This window comes from Schistocerca serialis, chromosome 3 (assembly GCF_023864345.2).
Source record: "Schistocerca serialis cubense isolate TAMUIC-IGC-003099 chromosome 3, iqSchSeri2.2, whole genome shotgun sequence".
Classification (NCBI taxonomy): domain Eukaryota; kingdom Metazoa; phylum Arthropoda; class Insecta; order Orthoptera; family Acrididae; genus Schistocerca; species Schistocerca serialis.
In genome coordinates, this window is record NC_064640.1 from 940,676,539 (window position 1) to 940,685,901 (window position 9,363).

At 41.9% G+C, this 9,363-nt stretch overlaps 1 pseudogene; it reads left to right on the top strand.

Annotated features, from left to right (window-relative positions):
- Positions 1–8,031: 8,031 nt before the first annotated feature.
- LOC126471870 (5S ribosomal RNA) lies at positions 8,032–8,149 on the top strand (annotated as a pseudogene).
- Positions 8,150–9,363: the final 1,214 nt, after the last annotated feature.

Consider the following 9,363-nt stretch of genomic DNA (forward strand, 5'->3'; position numbering starts at 1 on the left):
CAAGCAGTCAGGCCTGCAAGATGAGTGGTCTGCCAAGCGAGTGGATTCATTCTTATTTATCGAGTACATGAACTCTCGTACTCACAATTAAGTTACAAATTATCTTCCTGTACGAATATTACGCAACGGAAACGCACATCTGCCTATTAGTAATTTACAGAACTCTGACTGTTCACTACGCACTGGCAATACCACATTTTCTTTCTTATTTAACGGCTTTGATCAATACGTGGCCATCGCACTGAATATGAATGGCGCACACATTATAAATTCTGGATATCATGACAACATACAATTCGAAGGAAAAGGCCATCAATCTTTTCCTTTTCACTATCTTATTTATTCCGATAAATTCTATAACCTAAACGCACAAATTGTATAACCTACAACAATAACATATGAGAAATTCCGCCCAGTGGGCATGGCTTTACATAGGTGAGTCTCTATCTTATGGTCTCGTAATTATTTAACGCTACAGTGCACTTTCTGGATAGGATGGTGGATCTTTTGCTATATCTCACACTTCGACTCTCACAACCATCATCACGAAACTTTCCTCAAGACCGAGCGGTACAAAAGGAACATGCATAACCCACTACCTCTGAAACTACCTTGCTACTCTCCCATGCAAACCACACATACTTAAATTTCATGAAATATATCACACCGGCAACATACAATACAAAACAAGGAATAGTCACAACGTTATAATCCCATCACTTTCAGCTTTCCCACTTCAATTAAAATTCATCCCAGTTTCACACGACACTGCCCCACTTCGTAACTTTTCTTTCCTACTACGAACTCTGGAGGATATATGCACGTCTTCCTGTGCAATGCAAGCCAAGTGGCGTTGCTGGATAGACGGCTGACTCACCTTGCTTCTCTCTCAGAGTCGCTTCCCACGCTACAGTCTGGAACCGCCGCTACGGTCGCAGGTTCGAATCCTGCCTCGGGCATGGATGTGTGTGATGTCCTTAGGTTAGTTAGGTTTAAGTAGTTCTAAGTTCTAGGGGACTGATGACCATAGATGTTAAGTCCCATAGTTCTCAGAGCCATTTGAACCATCTCTCAGAGTATTATAGTTTGAATCATGTGTCACACGGAAATATAACACGCAAAGTAATATTAAGAACATATTCATCACACACGCGAGTCCTCAGCTGACACCATGGACGAGTACTTCTCTTTATCCTTTGTCTCATACACAGATTGAGACTCACACAGTGCTCACCACGTGGAAGTACTCGTCTCTAATTTCAAGTCCTGCACACGCCATTTCTTAAATATTTCCAACTTATAGTACACACGCTAGTAATTCAGCTTAACTTAAGCATTCGGAAGTATTTCAACTTATTGCTACACGTGGTTTCATTGTGACCGTCGGTCACTTCTGAAGATTACTACGATCCCCTTAATATTACCTGCCTGACATTTAATTCTCCCCACAAAAGTCCCTGAAATAGAGAAATTATTATTCTAAACTACTCTTAAGTATTTCACATGCATACCATGTCTCCACTCTTTTGTCCTTACGGAGCACGCCTAAGACAGGTCTTACCAACACTAGATCCAGCGGCAGAGTGCCGAAACATGGCCGTTCTTCAGGTCCTCTCGCACCTCTGCACTTTGCTACCGTATTGGTCAGCCACATTTCAGGCGCTCAAAGCTCAGGTAAATTTTATCTCTTTGGTTCTACCAAAGGTGACCAAAGGGTCGTCTCAAAGATGATCATACATTCACATTCACTATCTGCAGTTAGCAGACGACCATACATTCATTCATTTCACAGATCTCACCAAACTGGATGTAGGGATTTATTTTGTGGGAGTGCACATGTGATCAATTAAATAAATAAATTGTCGTTCTTTCCCACACTGGTATCCGGCTTCGCTGTATTAATTGAAATTGAGTTATTTTTACAAAAAATATGTTGTTCTGACAAGAATAATGAAGTATGTTGTACCTATTTTCAATGTCGGGCGGTACTGTACCCTTTCATCTTTTCCAGGTCACCTCCTATATCGTACTTCCCGTACTTTCCCAGCTCCACCCACAATCACTACCTGACACTCTTTCGTAAAATTCCTATGTAACTCCCCTACGTTAACAGTCTCCTGAGCCTACCATGCATTAGGCTTCACAGTGCTGGTGACCTGGTAAACACTCCCCAACACTTCCAGCAATTACTGACCCAAACTTCTGCCATGCGAACTACCTAGCAGCAGAATCTTCTTCTTTCTGTTAGAATTTGCAACTGACTTAGGCTCCCTAACTGCTGAGGACTGCTGCACATTTCTTACACCTACAGCTACAAGAGGCTCCTCTCCACTAAACCCTGACAACTGGTCAAATCTATTGGTTATATGCAAAGTGCAACTGCCTTAACATCTTCTCCTCCTAGCTGCCTTCTTTCCAACTGCCAGTTCCCATTCTCCAGCGCCCTTCACCCTCCTCATCCTATGTAGCTCCTACTTTGCGCTTTGTAGCTGCGCCTGAAGGGCACAGAACTTACGCTCCTGTTTCTCTATGAACTTGTTTCTGCTGCAAATTCTACATTTCCAGGAGAGGGTCTCGTTAGGATGCCCACTGGCTACCCCACTGCATTCACCCTCTCCCCTCCCCCTCCCCCAACCAATTGAAAATACTTTGAACAAATCTCACACCGTGGTCCACTACTCACAAACCTATGACAAGCCCACACTTCTCATTCATGGTAAAATGTTGACAGTTGCCGAAAAAACTAAAAGTCTACGTTATCTAAGGCCAGTTAATACAGTAGGACTATTTAAAGAACTAAAAATAGTGATAACGAATTTTGCTCTCTACTAAGAAATACTACAAAACCACAACTAATAACAATTCCACAAAAACCTTCCCAAAATTTCTTATCTAAAATCCAAATTTTAAGTGACCACTGGAACATTCAACGAAATTAAACACAGTGAACGAAAGTTTTACTGAAATATTTCTCTACAAACAGTAAGAAACGTCAGCTGGAAACTACGGTACTAAATTTTCAAATGACTCTATAAAACACAGCGGGTGAAAGTTTTCGAGAGTTTATTAAATCATTATTTCACCAAAAACTGCACGAGACACAGTTAAAAGCTACTACATTTAATAACCAGATAACAGCGCACAAACAACTCTGTCAGAACTTAACTTAAGAGCAGCTACAGCTGAAACTGCACACCGTGAAATGTAAACACATTGCTAGTATTTGGATGAACGGATGAAAACTACTAAATTTAGTATTCGAATACAGTGCACAAATAACTTTGTCAGTACTTAGCTTTAGAACCACTACAGCTGCAACCTTACGCCGCGAAATGTAAGCACACTGCTGAGACTGCGATGAACGACGTAAGCACACACAAGAATAACAGATCACTCGAATCAGTAACACAAAAAGAAATATTGACATGAATGAAAATCCACTAATAAGATACTTTTACAGCACATGTTAACACCAATAATCTTTAAAATAAGTATGTGAAGTCTAAGACTTTATAAAATATAGGCGAGCCATTTGAACAGCAGTCTAGCACATGTGACGTCAACTTTTTTTAAGCATTTTTGAGTAAGTTCATTAGTGTCAAATGCTGTCATTTTAGAGAACAATAAACACGATAAGTGTCTGCTTATTTGTAATACATAATGGACAATTTACGATTTGTTAAATATGACATTGGCATATTGGAAGATATAGGAGAGATGGTATTATTTTCCAAACTCCTTTTAAAATAAATGTGAGAATGACCTCTAGTAAATTGGAAGTCTTTAACAAATGTTAATCCCTCATAATTTATAAGAGTTAATTTTTAGATGTCCAACGTTTCTCGAAAATTCTAGAAAATTTTTTATTAGTTGTTGCGCGTATGAAATTTGACACGTCTCAACGTAACTTTTTAAGGAGTCTCGAAGAAAACCTGAAGATAGTTTATTAACGTTTCGTGGAAAAGAATCGCTTTTATTAATAAAATAAATTAATAATTACAAAACCGTAAATTTCTGAGGCCAAAAAAATTTAAAGTAAATAATCTCCTTCACTGGCCAAATCAACAGTAAATACACAAATGTTCTGGGTATGGCGGCTGTCTTGGTTCCACAGCGGTATATTCCTTTGACTCTTGATCACGTGACATAAAAGGATAAAAGACTCGGAAACAGATCTGTTTCTTTTGGATTCGGAGTACTGGCGAGCGTGTAGCTGGCAGGAGAACGGAAGGCAGAGCTTGTTTTTCCCCGTGGCTTCAGGTGCGCGTACCCTTGTGGGGGGCGCCCGCTATTCTGTTTTATTTCTCTGAATAAGACTTTTAAGTGGCACTTACACGATATCTGTAATGATCCTGAAAATTGGATCTGACTCGCGTTCAATCACCATAAAATACGTAATTTCCCTTCTCCTACCTCTTTCCTTTTTAAAGTCTTTTGTCTAATATTCAAAGAATGTATCCTCGCGGAATTATATCGTCACTGGCCAAACTGTACTGTTACATCGCCATAAACTGGGAAGCCCATAAAACAAGGCCCTATAAAGGCGGGCGTCTTCATAAAGCTCACAGCTCCATCACTGCCACCAGCACGGTACTAAAATTTTTGCTCAATTTGCGCTTTAAACGGTATCCAACAGTAATTCTATGTGATAGTCAGCGTCTGTGTAAATACACAGGAGACTAAATCTCGTGGATATAAGAATAAATTAAATGTTTTTTTCACAAATTTATGCCTCATATTCACATTTCAACTAAATTTCTAATGTATTCTGAAAAAGTCCATTCGCTCTTTTTAACTTACGCAAGCTATTTGTTGCCGTCACTGAATGGTATACCTTCTATTTAAGTAATTCTCTGTAACGTAAGACAGACGAAAGCACCATAATGGAAACTGCAAATGTACCTATCTCAAACATCTGGGAGTGGAAACAAAATTGCCACTGGTAGATGAGCACAGAGCGTTTTCCTAAATGTCTAATAGAGAGATTTCAAATGGTTAACTTAAACCCACTCAGTTACTATGTTCTATGAGTCGGGTTGAGTACCCTACTCATAGAATCAACAGTAGGCAGCGAGACAGATACGTCTGTGAAAAAACAAGTACATTTAGTCGTAATCTACTGGCATATCCAAATTACGATCGAATCTCTGATTAGCAGCAGAGAAACAGCAGCTGTAGGAAACTCAGGTGATATTGCTATAGGAGACTAAATGTAGATGCTTGCGTGCGAGATATGTAATTATCTTTGAGGTGGCCAAAATAAACAATGATGGCTACTGATCGCGTGCTCAGTGGAAAAGATAAAACGTGATATTGTGGAAGGGATTGGCCAGATACTACGTATTGAACGAATAACTAAAATATTGTAAGTAAATAGTTTATTAGACTATTAACGTGTTCTCCAATACATAGCCGAGTTTGAAAGGTAGACTACATCTCAAACACCTAGCAACTGGAAATACTCCAGTAATATCACCATCTCACGGATCTGTTCAGATTAGCTATGAACTGACATACAAATGGTCGCATCTTTATCTTACACTCCATACTTTCACAGCCGATACACTCTTCTATTCTTTAATTTATTTTGCTTTTTCTCGCATTCCTCTTCTTCCTCTTTTATTCGCAATAGTCTTATTATTATTTGTAACCGAAGGTGGTGTGTTATTTGGAAGGGTACATTAGTAAATTTCAGTATTATGTCAGCGCTTGAAATAAAGAGAAACAAGCGTAGAATAGCGTGCACTGCTTCGGAGGTTGTCTGTCGGTTCGCTAAGAGGAAATAAAAACAATTTAACATTCAAAAACTGAAGTTATGTACTCACTCATAAAATCCGTGTAGGTTATCATGATAAATTAATGTCGTGTGACTAGGGCCTCCCGTCAGGCAGACCGTTCACCGGGTGCAAGTCATTCGATTTGACGCCAATTCGGCGACTTGCGCATCGATTGGGATGAAATGACGATGATTAGGACAACACAACGTCCAGTCCTTGAGCGGAGAAAATCTCCGACCCAGCCGGGAACCGAACCCGGGCCCTTAGGAGTGACAGTCTGTCACGCTGGTCACTCACTTACCGGGGGCGGACGATTATAACGATCTACTGGCTAAGCATAATACCAGCTAAGTGAAATGCAATATGTCTGTCTCAGGTTTCTCGTAACAAGCGCAGTGTGAAACATCGTATTAAAAAGCAAGAGACAGTGATAACATTAAACGTCAGTATCACATACGAGTAACTGTTAAAGTTTTATTTCGTTTGAAGAGGGAAAACCAGCAAATACGCGAAGATCAGGATCCGACAAAATGCTGAAGTTAGCCGCACCACCAACAGATACTGGGGGAGCTGTAAACGCTGACGATATAACATTTTTCAGATCCCTTCTGTAACTACTTTCTAATAAAACAAATCCCGACTAAATGTTTTCTTCAGTGGTCAGGACTTCTTTTAACGCCAGCAGTTAGTGCGTATTCCCAGACATACCTGATGCATATTGTTATACGATCACGAAAAAAGCAGCCTATGAATGTCGTACTAAAGCCTGGCACGCGATGCTACACAGATGCACGCAACCAGATCGCGCAAATTTGGTTATGCTGACGACTGGGCTCTGGCAACAGCCCACAGAAATATAGAAACTGCCGAAGATATCCTTACGAGTGACCTAGGGATTCTCAGCGAGTACTTTAGAAAATGGAGGCTACAATCTAGTGCTACAAAGACGGAAGTATCTGCATTCCATTTGAAGAACAAAATGGCCAACAGAGAACTACATGTATATCTAGACGGGAAAATACTAAATCACAACAAACACCCAAAGTACCTTGGGGTTACCCTAGACAGGACACTAACATTCAGAGAATACCTGACGAAAACTGCAGCGAAACTTAAAACACGCAACAACATATTGCAGAAGCTCTGTGGCACCACTTGGAGCTCCACAGCATCTACTTTAAAAACATCCGCACTTGGATTGGTGTATCCAGTGGCAGAATACTGTGCCCCAGTGGCTCAACAGCAAACACACACACATGGTAGATAGCCAACTTAATGCAACAATGCGTATTATATCAGGCACAATCAGGCCAACTCCTACAGTGTGGCTGCCCGTTCTCAGTAACATAGGGCCCCCTAATCTGCGCCGAGAACACGCTCTGGTTAGGGAATTTCAAAAATCATGACCAACCCTCAATTACAGATCCATGAAGATACTCACGACATCCAAGGAAACCGACTCCGGTCTACGAATCCTCCACTAAAGACCGCACAGGCGCTGCATCAAACCAACTTTAAAATAAATGACCGATGGAAAGAGGAAAGGAAGAGCAGGACAGCAGTAAACTGCCACAGCATGCCATGCATCTTTAGTAAACCAAAAGGATTTGATTGCCCTCGCAAAGTTTGGTCAACTCTTAATCGCATCAGAACCAACTGAGGGAGATGCGCCGACTTCTTACACAGATGGGGTAAACTTCCTATGGCCGCTTGCGACTGTGGCGCTGAGAAACAGACGGTCAAACACATCGTGCAGGAATGTCCACTAAGGGCATATGAGGGTGACCCACAGGATTTCCTAATGGCGACCCAAGAGGCAGTCGACTATATATTATCTAAGCTGGACGTTGTGTTGTGATTGCTCTTCTGTGAGTGTAAATTTACTATTGGTTATTACTGTTATTTATTGTTCTGTTTATACATATGTGATTTTTTTAAAAAATCGTGTTATTTCTGTAATTTTTACTGTGATGTTATGAGCCATACGCTAAATAAATAAATAAAATAAGGGTACAAATAATGATTGGTGGTAGGAAGTTTTACGTTTGCATTGGTTTTGTGACCATATACGAAACATTTCTCAAAATTAAGAATACTTCCTTATTTAAAAATCTAAAAGGCCACATGCACTGCCTATCCAAAAAGAGTGAAGCACCCCGAACACGTGATCGGATGTCAATGTAACATCGTACACGTGCACACCGTCGTAAGATATGTAAATGATTTATTTACAATTCTCTGTGTCAGATACAACGCCAACGGCCTTGCCGCAGTGGTAGCACCGGTTCCCCTCAGAGCACCGAAGTTAAGCACTGTCGGGCTAGGCTAGCACCTGGATGGGTGACCATCCGGTCTGCCGAGCGCTGTTGACAAGCAATGTGCACTCTGTCCTTGTGAGGCAAACTGAGGAGTTACTTGACTGAGAAGAAGCTGCACCGGTCTCGGAAACTGACATCCGGCCGGGACAGCGGTGTGCTGACCACATGCCCCTCCATATCCGCATCCGGTGACGCCTGTGGGCGGAGGATGACACGGCTGCCATCAAGGCCTGTTCGGACGGAGTTTAGTTTTAGTGACAGATATAACGGCCACAAGAGTGCATTACTATTGTTCATGTTTAGTGTTGTTACTAGACCTCATAAGGTACATAAGAAGTGTGAACAGCGTCAGATGTTGAGTGATCGCTGTAAATGGCACGTAGAAGCTTTGTACTCCTGCGAGACAGCGTTAAGAGCACTTCAAATAGTTTGAAAGCGGCCTCGTTGTGGGTCTCCATTTAGCTGGCTAATCGAATCGCGCAATATCCAGATTTATGGTTCATTCGGACGTGATAAACGCCCGATGTTGGAGTACAAGAACGCGTGAGGACGCTCGCACTCGTCGTCAAGGTTCCGGTCGACCAGGTCAAACAACCACAAGCGAGGATCGCCAAATAGTGAACCAAGGACATCGTAATCCCCGAACACCTGCATCTGCCATCTGGGAATAAGTAATGGACTCCTGCAACATTCAGTATCATACAACACCACGGGTGGAAGACCAGCAGCAGCTGGACTAGGAAATTACCGTCTCATGTGTAGGCTATCAATAACACTGCAGCACAGAAGGCTACGTTTGTAATGCTCTGCTGATTAATGACATCGCAGTGTGTTCAGTGATGAATAGCACTTCGCAATACTCTACATGACTATCGTCGGTGCGCATAGTGTCGACCTTCGACGAGGTGCCATTCTTCCAACACTTTGGTGTTGGATAGCGATGTTTTCCCTGCCGTCATGGTTTGGAGAGCCATCGGGTATGACGTCAGGTCACGGCTGGCTGTGACTAAGAGAAATCTGACGGCACAATGGAACATCATGAACGTCCTGCGTCCTCATTTGTATTCTGGCGCCATATTTCAGCAGGGCAATGCTCGTCCGCACTTGGTGTGTGTCTCTATGAGCTGTCTGTGTGATGTTAAGGTACTACCGTGGTCAGAAAGATACCCAGGTCTATCCTCAACGGAACACGCGTGGAACGAGTTCGGTCGTCACCTTGGTCCCAGTGCTGCTATCCAGGATATCGAGGACCAGTTACGACAGTTGTC